Source organism: Bison bison, unplaced genomic scaffold (assembly GCF_000754665.1).
Source record: "Bison bison bison isolate TAMUID 2011002044 unplaced genomic scaffold, Bison_UMD1.0 scf7180017864389, whole genome shotgun sequence".
Lineage (NCBI taxonomy): Eukaryota > Metazoa > Chordata > Mammalia > Artiodactyla > Bovidae > Bison > Bison bison.
The window spans coordinates 2,264,603-2,273,003 of record NW_011494961.1 but is presented as its reverse complement, the minus strand read 5'-3'; positions in this window follow the sequence as shown (position 1 = coordinate 2,273,003).

Genomic DNA, 8,401 nt, shown 5'->3' with positions numbered 1-8,401 from the left:
TTTGCACAGTAAAAGTCCTAAAAAGTCATGCCAGAAATAAAACGATTTTATGTTACTTAATATTTTTCTGAAAACTTATTAACATCTGAAATGAAATCATATTCCACAGAATAAACTTTCATTTTCAAGTGAGGGAACACAATCTCATGGAGGCTTATGGATTACTATCAGTTGGTAAACAGAATTAGGAGGAGATATAATGTTCATTTTTCTTGTTCCACTCTGCATGTATCTCATAGTAGTGAGGAGGGATACTAAAGAAATGGGTTATGGGTTACAGATGACACAGATAGTCCTATATCTGTAGTGAGCAAAAAGACTCAGTTACAGCATATGAAAGACTTTCCAAAGGGGATTTCTGAGATCTTGATAGTCAAGAAAGGAAGGATAACAAAATTACATTTTGGAACGGTGGCCTAGAAAGATCAGGCATTCACCAAAAGGTAAGGGTAACACTCAAGGGTTTAGTTCTCCTACATCTTTTTGACCAGTTGACCTACTGTTAATTACTAGTTAGCAGGTGTTTGAAAGGACAGTGAGCACCTCTATTCTAATAGATTCTTCAGTGTGGGATTAATTTCTGTACATTTAAATTCTGTACAACACAAAACTACTTTATTCCTTTCATTCCTTTAAAACCTCTGCTTATAAGCTTAAGGATTTGATTAACTTAATTCTACAAAGACAGAAAATTTAAAGTAAAAAAAAAAAGTAACTTATTCTGTAGTATTATAGAGATCTTTAAAGTGTCAGTCTACTATGACAAATACCTGGACTATTTCCCTTCATATTCTGCCACTGTGGAGAAACATGATTTATTTATTTTATCTGTATTATACAAATTTTGTTATTTAATAAAAATAGAAATTTTATTTGCTCCTTTTCTGTGTCTCAGGAATCTTTTGACAGATTAATTCTTAGATGGAAGTCCATATAAAAAGTTTTGGTGAACACTCGATGACATAAATCAAAGCAAGATCCTCTATGACTCACCTCCTAGAGTAACGGAAATAAAAACAAAAGTAAACAAGTGGGACCTCATTAAACTTAAAAGCTTTTGCACAGCAAAGGAAATGGCAGCCCACCAGGCTCCCCCGTCCCTGGGATTCTCCAGGCAAGAACACTAGAGTGGGTTGCCATTTCCTTCTCCAATGCATGAAAGTGAAGAGTGAAAGTGAAGTCGCTCAGTCGTGTCTGACTCTTAGCGACCCCATGGACTGCAGCCTACCAGGCTCCTCCGTCCGTGGGATTTTCCAGGCAAGAGTACTGGAGTGGGGTGCCGTTGCCTTCTCCAAAAGAAAACTATAAGCAAGGTGAAAAGACAGCCCTCAGAATGGGAAAAAATAATAGCAAATGAAACAACTGACAGACGATTAATTTCCAAAATATACAAGCAGCTCATACAAGTCAATACCAGAAAAACAAACAACCCAATCAAAAAGTTGGGGAAAGGACCTAAACAGACATTTCTCCAAAGAAGACATACAAAGGCTAACAAACACATGAAAAGACACTCAACATAGCTCATTATTAGAGAAATGTAAATCAATACTACAATGAGATTTCACCTCACACCAGTCAGAATGTTCATCATTAAAAAGTCTACAAACAATAAATGCTGGAGAGCATGTGGAGAAAAGGGAATGTTCTTGTACTGTTGGTGGGGATGTAAATTCATACAGCCACTATGGAAGACAGTATGGAGATTCCTTAAAAAACTAGGAATAAAAGCATATGACCCAGCAATCCCACTTCTAGGCATATACCCTGAGGAAACCAAAATTTAAAAAGACACGTGTATCCCATTGTTTACTGCAGCACTATTTACATGCCAGAACATGGAAGCAACCTAGATGTCCATCAACAGATGAATGGATAAAAAAGTTTGGGTACATATACACAATGGAATATTACTCAGCCATAAAACACATTTGAGTCAGTTCTGATGAGGTGGATGAACCTAGAACCTATTATAGAGAGTGAAGTAAGTCAGAAAGAAAAAGCTAAATATCGTATTCTAACGCATATATACGAAATCTAGAAAAGTGGTATTTAAGAATTTACTTACAGGGTAGCAGTGGAGAAACAGACATAGAGAATAGGCCTTATGGACATGGGGAGAAGGGAGGAGAGGGTGAGATGCACGGAGACAGTAACATGGAAACTTACATTACCATATGTGAAATAGATAGCCAACGGGAATCTGCTGTGTGTCTCAGGAAACTCAAACAGGGGCTCTGTATCAACCTGGAGGGGTGGGATGGGAGGGAGAGGGGAGGGAGTTTCAAATGGGAGGGAATATATGTATACCTACGGCTGATTCACGTTGAGGTTTGACGGAAAACAGCAAAATTCTGTAAAGCAATCATTCTTCAATTAAAAAAAATTAGTTAATTAAAAAAATGAAAAAGCTTTGGTGAAAAGGATTATTGGATTTATAGCTCACCTTTTCAGCCATTCTCCTAAACCATTTACTCTGAGTCAAGGAAGCACTTCCTTAGGACTCCACACAAGCACTGAAAAACAGTAGAAATAGATGAGAAATTGGAAGTCCTGTCTATATCCACTTAATCCCCTCAAGCTTCATCTCCTAGCAGTTGTGTGTAGAAGGGAGAAGGAGCTCTCTCTCACCCCCACTGAGTCAGCCCCCCTTGTAATTTATTCTCGGCTCCTGCCTGACTTTGTCTGCTGTTCTCAGCCTATCCCTGGGTATCCTTTGTGTTTCCTAGAACCAGGCATCTAGCCCCGGGGCTTAACTTTCTCCAAGCCCAGCTCAGTTCTAAGTGAAGGTGAAGTCGCTCAGTCGTGTTTGACTCTTGGCAACCCCATGAACTGCAGCCTACTAGGCTCCTCCGTCCATGGGATTTTCCAGGCAAGTGTACTGGAGTGGGGTGCCATTGCCTTCTCCATTCAGTTCTAAACTGGCAGGCAAATCAAGGACTCAGCACTATGCTATTTCTTGTATCCCACATAACTCACAGCAATTATGCTTTTCTGACTTGAGAGATGAGGATAGTAAGAACTGAGTATATTACAGGGAAAATAAGTTAGATGCTAAATATACCTGCTTTTACTCTAGAAAAGATAATTTATGTCCTTTATAATATTCCCTTAGTGAGTACATACTTCCTAGTGTTGCTGCCCTCTGTCTATATCCACATTGCTCAGAAGGTCACTTATTTACTCATTTATTGTGAGTATTCAATCACTTTTGGAAAAGCTTCATTTTACATTTACAAGGAGTTTTTCACCCTATAATTAGCACCCACTCACACACTTCCCCCATCCTCTTACCAAGGAAATCAGTGATTAAAATAAACCATAGTTTACTTTCAAGAAAGTTAGAAATATTCTGGTTAGAACAATAACATAATGTGGAGGAACTACAGCAGAACAGGGAGGAATGACACTAATCATTTCAAGTCCTGGCCCTTTTAAATTCTCCACATTTTTTCCCCTTCAGCTTTTGCTTCATTGTTAAATCTTGAAAAGTAAAGAACTCACAGAAATATAAATACTAACAACTCACATGTCTTTCTCAGATATAGAATCTACATTCATATTAAAGAAAATAAATATTTTCCAGATGGTACCATAGTATGTTGAGACTTTCCCCAGCTCACTGTGCATGTAACATTTGAAATAATTAGGGAGGAATTTCAATTCCCCACTTCTGATGTATTTCATACCTGCAGAAAATCATAACTACCAAGATTAAAACTGTTACTATTTGCTATATTGATTTAGATATTTTAATAAAATATAATATTACAAATACATCTAAGCCCAAGGTAACAGGGTGGTGTGTATATTTCTCATGTATATGTTTATATTCTACTGCATATGGATGGCAATGGCACCCCACTCCAGTACTCTTGCCTGGAAAATCCCGTGGATGGAGGAGCCTGGTGGGCTGCAGTCCATGGGGTCGCTAGGAGTCGGACACGACTGAGCGACTTCACTTTGAGTTTCCACTTTCATGCATTGGAGTAGGAAATGGCAACCCACTCCAGTGTTCTTGCCTAGACAATCCCATGGACAGAGGAGCCTGGTGGGCTGCAGTCCATGGGGTCGCTAGGAGTCGGACACGACTGAGCGACTTCACTTTGACTTTCCACTTTCATGCATTGGAGTAGGAAATGGCAACCCACTCCAGTGTTCTTGCCTAGACAATCCCATGGACAGAGGAGCCTGATGGGCTGCTGTCTATGGGGTCGCACAGAGTTGGACACGACTGAAACGACTTAGCAGTAGCAGCATATGGATGCAAAAAAAATTGGTACCCATTTTCTAATATTCATCTTCCATTCTAAATACTGAAGCCTACTGGGGCCTATTATTGAGGCTTTCCAAATATTTACCTCTGATTTTCTGCAGTTATTTACACAAAGAAACTAGGGATGTGAGGAAGAAATACCCATTTTTTTTTTTTTGGAAAACAAGTCTATTCAGATGTTTTACCTACCTTTTCAAATTTTATTTTTACATCAATTTTACAAATGGGAAAATTGAGGCCCTAAGAAGAAAAAAATATATACATATATACACATATATGAAGAAAATGACTTAAACTACACCCACGCCAGGTGGTCGTAAAGAGACAGTGTTAGAAATTCATCTGACACCACTCCTGAACTGGAAACGGGAAAGTTCAGGGTCTCTGCTCTCTAGAGCAGGTTTGTTATTTAAACTATGAAGTGGGGTGTTAAATGGAGGATAGCACTATAATGGAATATGAGTGTCACTTTAACGAGTACCTCACCATTACACTGCATTTAAAGTTTATCACAGAATTTTCCATTGCTACATGTACACTAGAGTCAGTGAGATATCTTCAAAATAAATTTGATCACAATGATGAACGTTCAGACTTTCAATAATAAAATCTCTACTAGAAAAGTAACAAAAAATCTTTATAATTATGAATGGAGCATATGAAACATGCATAATCATTTCTTTATTAGTAGACTTCTGATAATGGTTGATATGCATTTCATTAAAAAAATAACCATGCATTAATATTATTTTTGTGTCTTCTAAGATTTTGAAGTCTGGTTGGAGATTGGTTTATTATCACAAATTTATTTTTGCTTTAAGAAGGCAGCTTATCAGTTGCTTTTGTTGATACTACCTTTAATGAGACTTTGCAACAGTAAAGTGATCATGTTCTAATGTTTTGATGATCTTAACTATAAGGCTCTAATATCCAATACACAGAAGACATTGTAATATTACTTCTAAAACTTAATAAGGAACAGCATTACTTTCTTTCTCTGTTTTTCCACAGGCAGCTGGAACTTCTTAACAGTTGTGTGACTAATAAAACATGACATCTACTTTCTAATATAGAAACAAGGAAGTAATGCTACTAAGCATTATTGTAAACTGGGTCACAGCTACATAACATGTTCTCTGAGAAAGCTGAGTGGTGCTGCAATTAATGAATAACCTGGAACTATAACAAGGCTGAGGTTTTTTTTTTTTTTTTTTTTCCTAACCCATTTTTTATAAGACTAAGTGCAAAGCTTTGCAGAAAGAAAAAACATCTAATGACATGATTATCAGCATACATACATAGGACAAATCAAGTAATAAGTAGCAGATGCAAAGGGTAGGTAAGAAAATTAATATTTAAAGATGGTTTTTTCTTTTACCAACATACTATTATATGACTCTCATATCAATTATCTTATGTAACCCCCACAGAAAAATCTGTGTTGAAATGATTATTCCCATTTGACTGATAAAAAAACTCTGGATCAGAATGTTTAAATTGTCTTGCTGCTACTGCTGCTGCAAAGTCGCTTCAGTCGTGTCCGACTCTGTGAGACCCCATGGACTGCAGCCTACCAGGCTTCTCCGTCCATGGGATTCTCCAGGCAAGAACACTGGAGTGGGTTGCCATTTCCTTCTCCATAAATTGTCTTGGTAGGAAGTAAATTATCTGAGTGGGGTAGGAATGTCATTCTGCTTGACTCTGGGCAATTTGTTCTTGCTTCCTCACTAAATCATGTCTTACTCTTTGCAGCCCCATGGACTGCAGCATGCTGGCTTCCCTGTCCTTCATTACCTGCTGGAATTTGATCAAACTCATGTGCACTGAGTCAGTGATGCCATCCTGCCATCTCATCTTCCGTCATCCCCTTCTCCCAGCATCAGTGTCTTTTCCAATGAGTAGGCTCTTCCAATCAGGTGACCAAAGTATTGGAGCTTCATCTTCAGCATCAGTCCTTCCAATGAATATTCAGGGCTACATTTCCTTTAGGATTGACTAGTTGATTTTCTTTAGAATGGACTAGTTGGATCTCCTTGCAGCCCAAGGGACTCTTGAGTCTTCTCCAGCACCACAGTTCAAAGGCTTTAGTTCTTCTGTGCTCAGCTTTCTTTATGCTCCAACCCTCACATCTGTACATGACTACTGGCAAAACCTTTGTTGACAAAGTGAAGTCTCTGCTTTTTAATACACTGTCTATTTGCCATGAAGTCATGGGACTGGATGCCATAATCTTAGCTTTTTTTGAATATGGAGTTTTAAGCTAGTTTTTCACTCTCATCTAGTCCTTGCTTTTCTTTGTATCCTATTTATAGTTGCATATGTTTCTGCCCTTTTGTAGTTTAGTAAAAAGATTTCTGTGTATTAAAAAAAATGTTTTTACTTCATTATCTTAAGCAATTTAGGTTTTCCCTAGTGTGGCACCTGGATTTAATCTCAACTCTGTAATTTGTTACCTGTGTGACCTTGATATTAATACACTCACCGTATCTGAGCCTTGGCTTTCCAATCTATTGAAAGAATATAACAGTACTTCTGCCTAGATTTGAGTAGTAGGTGAGGTAATGCATAATTCTGAGCATCCTTTCACAGGTGTGTTAGCCATTCAGATTTTCTCTTCTGTGCTAGGCTTATTATTGGTTTTCCTCTGTTGTTGTTCTACCAATTTTTCTTTCTTTCTTCTCTTTTTTTTGGATGTGCCACATAGAATGTGGGATCTGAGTTTCCTGACCAGGGATCAAACTTGCTCCCTAGGCAGAGGAAGTGAATTTTAACCACTGATCACCAGGGAGGTTCACCAGTTTTTCAATTGGGCAATCAGTTCAGGCTCTAAATTTCAAGTTGTATTATTTTCTGAAATTATTTGCATGCTTATCTTTCTCTTTTTCTAAGTGACTACTGTCACCTGACTGAAGGTTTGGTACTGATGAGGAAGAAAGGAAGATGTGAGAGTAACTGATACACTGACATAATAGATCATGCTAGATTCTGATTTCTCTTGTGAGGGGTATAGCATATGTCTATATCTTTCTATATATATGCACATAATTATTATTATTTTTAAAAAAGGTAAGGAAAGGAATTTCGGGTTTCTTAGTAGTATGATAGAAGACTTTTGTGACTAGTCAAAGGGAAAGAAAAAGCCTGGAGCTAAGATTGATTACAACAAGCCCCAAACACAGCATTTGAAATCTTACATCATATTGTTATATTATGTAGAATATTATTTATATAGATAGCTATTTAAGTGAGTGTGAAATGTAATGAGTAATTTGGAAGTCTTGTCAATTTCCTAAAAATGGGAAATTAATGCAATGTTAAATGAGTCTGCATTATACAATTCTATTTTCAATTGTCTGTTCAATGAAAGCAATTACAGAATTCACTTTAATTTAATGACTTCCTTAGATACACTATTATAAAAAAAGAATTATAAAGTGATACTACATTTGTCATTCATTGTCCTTGCTGTTTGCATTTTGTCATTCTGCTCAGCTTGAATACTGATGTGCAGAAGTCTGTTTCATTTCTTTGTCTAATGCAGTAATCTTAAAATGTTTAGGATATTAGGTACTTAAAATAACAAATAACTTTTGTTACTTCATACATATGCCACACAAAGTTTTACTAATTCAAAATAACTATACAAAAATAATAGGTATACAAAAATGACATGAGATTTATTTTAAAATGCATAATTTTGAGGAATAAGGAAAGAGTTGAAAATTTAAATCCTATTCCTTGTCAAATATCATTGACATCTGTGGTATTTATTTAAATCTAATCTTTTAACACAAAGGAAATACTTTTATTTATTTTTAGGAAAATTTTTTAAAGGTTTACTAACATTTTGAATTTTCAAAATGCAAAATTTGGTATTCTAAACCATAGTTTAATTTTTTTCATCAAATCAGCTAAATAGAGAATATATTAGTATCACTAATATATGTATATTAGTGTATATTGTCACCCTGCTTATTTAACTTATATGCAGAGTACATCATGAGAAACGCTGGGCTGGAAGAAGCACAAGCTGGAATCAAGATTGCCGGGAGAAATATCAATAACCTCAGATATGCAGATGACACCACCCTTATGGCAGAAAGTGAAGAGGAACTCAAAAGCCTC